Here is a 9,241-nt window from a genome sequence, read left to right as displayed (position 1 = left end):
GGGGGGGTTGGTGTGCTGCACCCTGTCAAACGCAGAGGCGCAGGGCAATCAGGGGATTGGGGAGCTCCCCCCTATCAGGCACAGAGCATGGCTGATCAGGGGGTTGGGGTGTCTTCCCCTGTCACGAACAGAGCAGGGCGGATAGGGAGGTTGTGGCCCCGCCCCCTGTCACTCACAGAGCCACAGGGCGATCAGGGGGTTTGGGCGCTGCCCCCTGTCATGCTGATCCCGGTGCCGGGAGCCTCGCTGCTCCGCTGATCCCGGTGCTGGGAGGCCTATTACCCTTTTACTATATAGGATAGAGGCCTGGTGCATGGGTAGGGGCTGGCTGGTTTGCCCTGAAGGGTGTCCTGGATCAGGGTGGGGGTCCCCACTGGGGTGCCTGGCCAGTCTGGGTGAGGGGCTGAGGGCTGTTTTCCGGCTGGCGAGTGACTAAAGCTTCCAACCGCTCCTTGTTTTCTTCTCTTTTTTTTTTTTTTTTTCTGGGCCAGCTTTAGCTCTGAGGCCTCGCTGCTGAAAACATAGATACAATGTTGCGGTCCGAGCCCGGCTGAATGGAAGCCCTTTTCTGGGGTTTTGTTTAGCTTCTTATTTGCAACATAGTATATAGTTGCTTAGAGTTGCAGCTGAGAGGCTGGCAAGTGAGGCGGCGAACGTTGGAGTCTGCAGCAAGCAAGCCTCCCTGCTCGCTTCAGTGCCTGGCTGCCGGCCGCCATCTTGGCTGACAGTTAATTTGCATATACTCACTGATTAGCCAATGAAAAGGGTAGCGGTCGTACGCCAATTACCATGTTTCTCTTTTATTAGTGTAGATTCCATTTGTATGAAATGTCCAGGGTGGGCAAATCCATAGAGAAAGTAGATTAGTGCTTGGTGGTACCTGGGACAGGGAGATAGGGAGTAACTGCTAATGGATATGGGGCTTTTTATGGTGAAGATTGATGTGCAAGTTTTTAAACATACTGAAAACCACAGAAATGTACCCTTTAAGTGAGTGAATTGTATGGTGTGTGAATTATATCTCAGTAAAGTTGTATGTTTTAAAAAAAAACACTGCAAAGCTTAATTAAGAGAAATAAGTAGAGGCTGTGACAACTTTCTACTACTGGAGGTCACAGGGGGAACTCTTGGCAACTTTTTTACTGACTTGTCCGTCTAGTCTTTCCTGTATTGAATTCATTTGTTCAGCTTCTGTGTCCGAGGTTCTGTTGTAAGCAGTCAGGATAGAGCAAGAAATAACATGGGCTAAATCTTGTTCTTATGGAGTTTACATTCTGGCAGGTCAAGTTTTCTCAGATTACTGCTCTAAATTGATCCTGTAGGGATATTCAACCACTATGAGCAAGAGTTGTAGTAGATCCTTTATCTTGCCTTACTAACCTGAGTACCTCAAATTTGAAAGGAAAGGATGTTCAATAAATGGTTGGTGTTCAATAACTCTTCCCTTGATATTTGTGGAAAAGCTTGATTTTTATAATGGGAAGAACTGGGGTTGCATCTCATTGGCTATATGTCATTAAAAAACCTTAATAGTAATGATTTAATTTCAATATCTAGAAAATTAAAATTCCACCATAGTGGGTACTTGTTTTGATGAAGATTTTGAGAATGCAAGGAACACACTTATTCAGACTAGGTCAAATAAAGATGGGGTCTTAGGAAAATTAAGGAACCAATTCTTACGCTATTTAAGATACTTGCGGTAGGTGATAGGAAATCACGTATCTTCTCTGTACTGCTCTGCCAGACACTAACTCATCTACTGTTTTAATTTTTCCAAATACTGCCTTAGGCTTGATATTTGTATTAAATTACTGAGAAGAGAATCTGATTGAGCTAGTAAATTCAGTCCATGCTGAAGAGGATATTTTTTACTGCTGGTTTTTTTATGGCTTGTCTTTACCATCACCCCCAGCTGGTAATGAGGTGGGGGCTGTCTGTTGCTTGCATCTGCAACAGCTTCCCTAGAAAGAGAAGTTTCTCTTACACAAGGTTACAAATTTACATTATTTAGTTAATGTCACTCCATTCTTTTCTGTTAACTTTTTACTCACTGTTGAAATCTGGAGCAAATCATTATTACCTTGATATAATCTCATCTCCATTCTGGTTACCTTGTTTCTGCTATTTCTCTTTTCTAATTTATAAAATAACCAAAGTGTTTCTTTTAAAAATAAATTAAATGACACACACCTCTCTGCTTCAGTAGCTTCCCACCACATTTAGCTTTCAAACTCCTTACTGAGACCTTCAAGGCCTTTGCCAAATCTGGTTCCTGCCTACTTCTACCTCTCTCTCTAAATTTATTATCTCCCTTGGTTACTATACTCTCATTCATCATCTTTTAATTCCTCTAATTCTAACATATCAATAGCCCTCTCCTCTTTAGACCCTTCACACATGCAGATCTGACTGTCAGAATGCCCTCCCTAACACCCCTTTATCTTCATTCCCTTTCACCTATATGGTTATTTCTCATCCTTTGAAGCTTTGGTATCATTTATTAGGCCATCCTGAACAAACTAATTGAAAACCCCCCTGTTGTTTACTTAAAAACACTTTGTTGCTAAAAAATACTAACTATAATCCAAGACTTCAGCAAGTTATACTCATTTTTGCTGGTGGAAGGTCTTGCGTCGATGTTGATGAATACCCAATATCTGTGAAGTTCTTGGATGAGGATTTTTTAAAAATGAGGTATGCCTGTATCTGACCAGATTAATTCTTACCTTTTTAGTTTATAATCCCCCCATCTATATAGCTTCATCTCAGATTTTTCTCCCACTTCAGGCAGGTAAACCCACCTTGCCTTTACCATTCAGTCTCCTTTTCTGTCTTTGCTTTTATTGGACTCCTACTATAAAAACCTTCTAGTCCTACTTTTACCTTGCCATTTCTTACTTACATTTCCAGGTTGAATTTAAGTGTCCAGGCTTCGGTTAAGTTTTTCTTCTTCGCACTGATTTATATTGGTTATTCCTTTTATTGAACTCTTATTTATTTTTGTACTCATATTTTGGTGTTTCCTCATATAAGATGTTTTTTACTTGTCATATATTTTATAGAGAAAAGATCTGACAAAAGAATATGTATGATTTATACAGCAACAAATCAGGTAACCTGGATGAAGTGGATAAATTCCTAGAAACACATAACTTACCAAGACTGAATCATAAGAAATAGAAAAGCTGAACAGACCTATGACTAGTAAGGAGATTGAATCAGTAATCAAAAATCTCCCAACAAAGAAAACCCCAGGATGAGATGCCTTCACTGGTGATGCTACCAAACATTTAGAAGACCATTAAGTTAATCCTCCTCAAACTCTTTCCCAAAATGGAAGACAAGGGAACACTTCCAAACTCATTCTATGAGATTATTATTACCCTGGTACTAAAGCCAGGCAAAGACACTGCATGAGACAACTAACTGCAGATCAATATCCCTGATGAATAGCATTGTAAATTTCATTCAAATTCATAAATAGCATTTTGAATTTTAACAGCATATTAAAAGGATTATACGCCATGACCAAGTGAGATTTATTCTTGGAATGCAAGGACAGTTCAATATATGAAATAAATCATTATAATATACCATAAATTAACAGAACAAAGGACAAAGTCACATGATCTCAATCGATATAGAAAAAGCGTTTGACAAAATTTACTCTTTCATGATAAAAAACACTCAACAAACTCGGAAGAAAACTACCTGAACATAATATAGACCAGATAAGAAAAACCCCAGCGGACATGATACTCAGTAGCAAAAGACTGAAAGCTTTCATATAAGATCAGGAATAAGACAAGGATGCCCACTTTGACCTGGTGTATTCAACAACATAGTTCTGAAAGGCCTAGCCAGAATAGTTAGGCAAGAAAAAGAAATAACAGGCATTTAAATTAGAAAGGAAGTAAAAGTATCTGTGTTTGCAGATGACATGATCTTACATATAGAAAACCCTAAAGATCCCCATCCCCCCAAAAATAGACCTAATAAATGAGTCAGCAAAGTTACAGGACATAAAATCAGCATACACTAACAAAATATATCCTGAAGAGGAAATTGAGAAACAAGTGCATTTACAGTAGCATCTAAAAAAATATATATATTTAGGAATAAACCTAACCAACAAAGTGAAAGACTTTTACATAGAAAATTGCAAAATGCTGAAAGAGAAGACAAATGGGAAGACATCCTGTGTTAATGGATTGGAAGGTTAATTGTTAAATATCAGTACTACCTAAAATGATCTACAGATTTAATGCAGTCCCCATCAAATTCTTCATGACATTTTTTGCAGAAATAGAAACATTTATCCTAAAATTCATATGGAATCTCAAGGGACCCTGAATAGTCAAAACAATCCTTAAAAAAAAAAAAGAAAGAAAAAGTTGGATTCTCTCGTGTCATTGATGTTTCTTTCTCTCCCTTCCTCTGTGAAATCAAGATAGTGTAGTGTAGTATAAAGAACACTGGATTGTGGCCAGCAAAATCTGAGCCTTGCTAGTGGGAAAGTCACTGGGCCTCAGTGCCTTTCTCTATAAAATGAGACATTTTATATGTTTTCTATTCTTTGTGGCTAAAAATCTTATGCTATTTGTGTAGATTTTTCTGTAACAAAACCATGAATTTGAATTGAGTATGTTCATGTAACAGAAGGAAAACAATCTTTAATCTCTTTTCATATTTCATTTTAATCAGTTACTAGAGGCCCAGTGCACGAAATTTGTGCACAGGGGAGGGGGGGGATGTTCCTCAGCCCAGCCTGCACCATCTCCAATCCTGCCTGCCTGCCTTATTGCCCCTAACCACTTCTGCCTGCCAGCCTGATCACCCCTAACCACTCCCCTGCCAGCCTGATCGACGCCTAACTGCTCCCCTGCCGGCCCGGTCGCCCCTAACTGCCATCCCCTGCTGGCCTGGTCCCCCCCAACTGCCCTCCCCTGCAGGCTTGGTCCCTCCCAACTGCCCGCCCCTGCAGGCCTGATCGCCCACAACTGCCTTCCCCAGTTGGCCATCTTGTGTCCACATATGAGCGGCCATCTTAGAGTGATGGTCAATTTGCATATTACCTTTTTATTATATAGGATTATTTTACAAATGGAACAAAATAATTGTTTTTCTTATCTGAGAATACACCAAATAAGCAAGGAAATCAGATTTCTTCACCAGTGGTAAAATAAAGCTTGGGTTCTGTTGACTTCCTTAATTGGTTGAATGTCATTTTGTTTCTTATTCTCCATAATTTTTCCTAACGTCTTTCCCATGTGTTGAATTTCCTTCAACCTGTCCTTCAGTTTGTGAAATTTTATTTCTTTTGAGAAGTACTCAAAATATTTGAAGAGAAATTATCATTCTTGCCAGCATTCGATCAATCCCTTATAATTCATTCATTCAAAAAGAAAGTACTTTCCCTTTTGCTCATATGAAACTTAAATATGCATTTGTTTAGTATAACAGACTTCTCTCTTTTTTGTCCTTAATCACTTTCTATAAGTGATTCTGAACATTTACCTACTTTGGCTGTTTACCTACATTGGCTGCCTTTCCCATCTCTGAGAAGGTTATATATGTGTCTCACTACACCTGTTGTCATTTCTTAACCATTATTCTTTATCTACCAGACACCTCTTCACCAACAACACACACACACACACACACACACACAAAGTTCGTTTGTTATGACTTAAGGCAAAAAAATGGTGCCAAATGTGAAAACACTGAACAATTGTAGCAGAAAAATACTTTTCTCTATTATTATCTTTAAGAAGAAATTCACAGTTTGTGTAAGCATTTAAAATGTGTTTTATTGTCATAAATGTAAAGTTGGGGTTTATTTGCTAATCATACGCAATTTGACAGCATAACATATATACTGTTTGGAAAAGGCATGAGTAAGCAGCATGATAGCTGCTGCTGGACAGGTCAAATGGAGCTGAATGGAGAAATAGGAAAGGAATGGAAAAAGCGACTTTTGTAGTTGTATAATTTAGCATTTTGGTTTACCGTATTTGTGTGTTGAACAAATATCATACTTACCAACTATGTTTAATGTGATGACCGTTTGGGTTGAAAGCACCAATAACTCATTTTCTCTGAAAATGCTTAGGTTTGCTTTTTATGACAGGGATTTGGCTCCTTGACTTTCCACTCCTGGCTTCTGACAATTTTCAACAGATCCTGTATGTGCCATCTTTTGTCATTCTCTCTTTTTGTATGTCCTATATTTTCTATCTGGAATGCCCGTCTCTAAATAAGTTTCCATTCAGTCTTAAAGATTCAGTTTATATTTCATCTCTATTATATTATTTAGTTTCTTTACTTACTAAATCAAGGAACATGTTAAGAATGGTGTTTGGCACCCAATATTTTCTAAATGTTAGCTCTTATTACTATTTTATTATATTTCTGTGTCATAAGAGTACTAATTCCTTAAGGCCATAGATAAGCTGTATCACTAGTCCATTTTTGTACTTTTAAATGCTTGGCAAATAGATAACTAGTAAATATTTGAATGATTGAGTCAATGCTTTCCAGCAGGCCCTAAATAGTAGTACAATAGTAATCCATATTGAGGGAGGAGGGATATGTATGTTTGTGTATTTATAACTTTTTAAAACATTTTATCGAGGTAGAATTTACCTTGTATAAAGCTCACTGATTTTGCCCACCAGTGTGGCTCAGTGGTTGAGCATTGACCTATGAACCAGGAATTCTCGGTTCGATTCCTATCATTTTCTGTATGTATTACTGTAATTTTAAATTTATACTGAATAGGTCTAGGAAATGCAAGCATTCACAGGTCACCAAGAGTAAACAAATGCACATGGCTAGTGCGTGGCTTAACACATATGGGAACAGCGGCAGGAGCACAATCCCTACTAGATTTTACAGCCAGAAGTTATGGGGACTTTTCTTCCCGGCACTGACACCCTAGACTGGGGGCACGGGACCCCTCACTCCTCAGGGAAACCTTTACAGCCAAGATATGCCTCCCAGTTTTTGAAATTTTAAACTGCCACATGTTGTCGTGGGACCAGCCAATTCCACCCACATCTCTGCCCCTCCTACCAGTCTTCAAGTGCTGCTTCTTTAATTCCCAAGTTGTAGGACTTTCATTCAGCTGGATTTCAGGTGGCTCTGAATGAAGGTTGTTCTGTATTTTAGTTGTAAGTTTTGATGATGTTGTGGGAGGCTATGAGTACTGCATTTAACCGCCATCTTGACCAGGCCTCTTGATGGACTTTTTAGAAAGGAATTCTTTCTTTTTTTTTTTTCATAATTTTTATTGATAGCAGAGAGGAAGAGAGAGGGAGAGAGAAATAGAAACATCAATAATGAGAAAGAATCATTGGTTGGCTGCCTCCTGCACACCCCACATTGGGGATCGAGCCCACAACCCAGGCATGTGCCCTGATTGGGAATCGAACCATGACCTCCTGGATCACAGGTTGATGCTCAACCCCTCAGCCACACAGGCCAACCTACAGAGGAATTCTTTACTGAGTCCTTCCCATGGAGTCTGCTTATAATTCAGGCGTGCTTGGAAAGTTAGAAAAAATTTACATTATTGTTGCATTGACTTCTAACTGAAACAGTATTTTCTTTTATAAGAGTTTATTTGGGCCAAACTGACAATTGCCAGGAAGCAAGATCTCAAATGCTTAGGAAAGGGACAGTTTTGCGGTTTCTTTTATGTATTGACAATTAAGGAGGGAATGCAAGGAAGATTACAGGAAGGTGGCAGAAATCAAGGCAGGGATTGGATTACAGGATAATTAAGAAGATTATGTGCTCCCTTTAGGGTGGTCACTTCTGAAAAGAGGTATTTCAAATGTGAATTTAACCTAGATGTACAGAAACAATTTTTGATTAAGGCAAAGATAAACCTTTCACTAAAAAAGTTACATGCCTCAGGCATGCCGACCCACCATGACCTGCCCAGTTAGGAATTTATATTGATTTCATCCTGTGGGGTTACTTTCCGAAGAACCCCTTTTTTGTCCACATACTTAATAATATAGCCAATAAATCTCAGTAGTTATTAAAGTTACCTGTGACTTTGTGACCACCAGTAAAAATTACATTATTATTGGAAGATATGCTGAAATATCATTTATGGTCATCATTACTTTGAAATTGTAAGAGTTATTAGACCCACTGCTAAATCCATTTAATGTTATAATAAAGCACATACAATTTTTGTTCTCATACTCATATTGTTTTCTTTTTAATCTTACAAGTTTCTTTTCTGTATTTAAAAACACTATCTGAGAAGGTGTCTGTCCATTGATTTCACCAGATTTCCAAAGGAATCAGTGGCACACAAAAATTAAGATTACCTGTAAGGATTCCTTTGGTTACTGTGACAAGAATGGAGGATGGAAAGAAAGAGTAGATGGAGATATACAAGTTAGGAAGCTTCTGCATTAATCTAGGGGAGGGATAATGGTGAGTTGGACCAGAGTTGTGGAAGATGAGGTAGTGATATTCAGTTGGATTTCAGATTAAGTTTTAAAAGTTGAACCAATAGGATTTGCTTACAGATTTAATGTGTGAGAGATAAAGAAGAATCCAGGATGGCTCCTAGATTTTTGATCTGTGCAACTGGAAGGATAGAATTGCCATATGCTGAAATTTTCTTTGAAGTAATTAATCTGTAATATTGGATAGATCAAATTTTTAAACAGTAACATAAGGCTTATAAAAATACAAAGGCTTTTAATGAAAAAAAATCTTATTCCATATATAAACTATATGAGATGGGATAGAGTACGTATGTTTGTTAAAGATCAAAAGTTCAGTTTTGGACATAAGTTTGAGATACTTATTAGACACCTAAGTATGAATTTGTGACTTACTCTTTCCACTTAATATGTCTTGGCATATGCAGTCATTAGAAAGAATAAGGTGAACCCATACATAGAAAGAGCTTGAACTTGTATTGTTCTTGAATATGTGAATGTTTTATAGTGAGCATATATCCATGTGTTAGGTGACTTTAAAATGAGAAAAGCATGTTAAAAAATATGAGAATTGTTACAGTACCTGAAGGAATAATTATTGTAGTCATTGGGAATGAAATTGATCTGTGTATACCACCATGAAAGATTTCTAAAATCTACAAATGAGGTGAAGAATAGAATAAATAGATAAGTGTGTCAGAATCATAATAAATCTAACAGTGTTTATATTTAGAAAGAGAAGCTGGATGGGCTGTTACAGTTTTAAAAAT

The sequence above is a fragment of the Myotis brandtii genome, unplaced genomic scaffold (genome assembly GCF_000412655.1).
Source record: "Myotis brandtii unplaced genomic scaffold, ASM41265v1 scaffold186, whole genome shotgun sequence".
In the NCBI taxonomy this organism is placed as follows: domain Eukaryota; kingdom Metazoa; phylum Chordata; class Mammalia; order Chiroptera; family Vespertilionidae; genus Myotis; species Myotis brandtii.
This window is presented reverse-complemented; position numbering follows the sequence as displayed.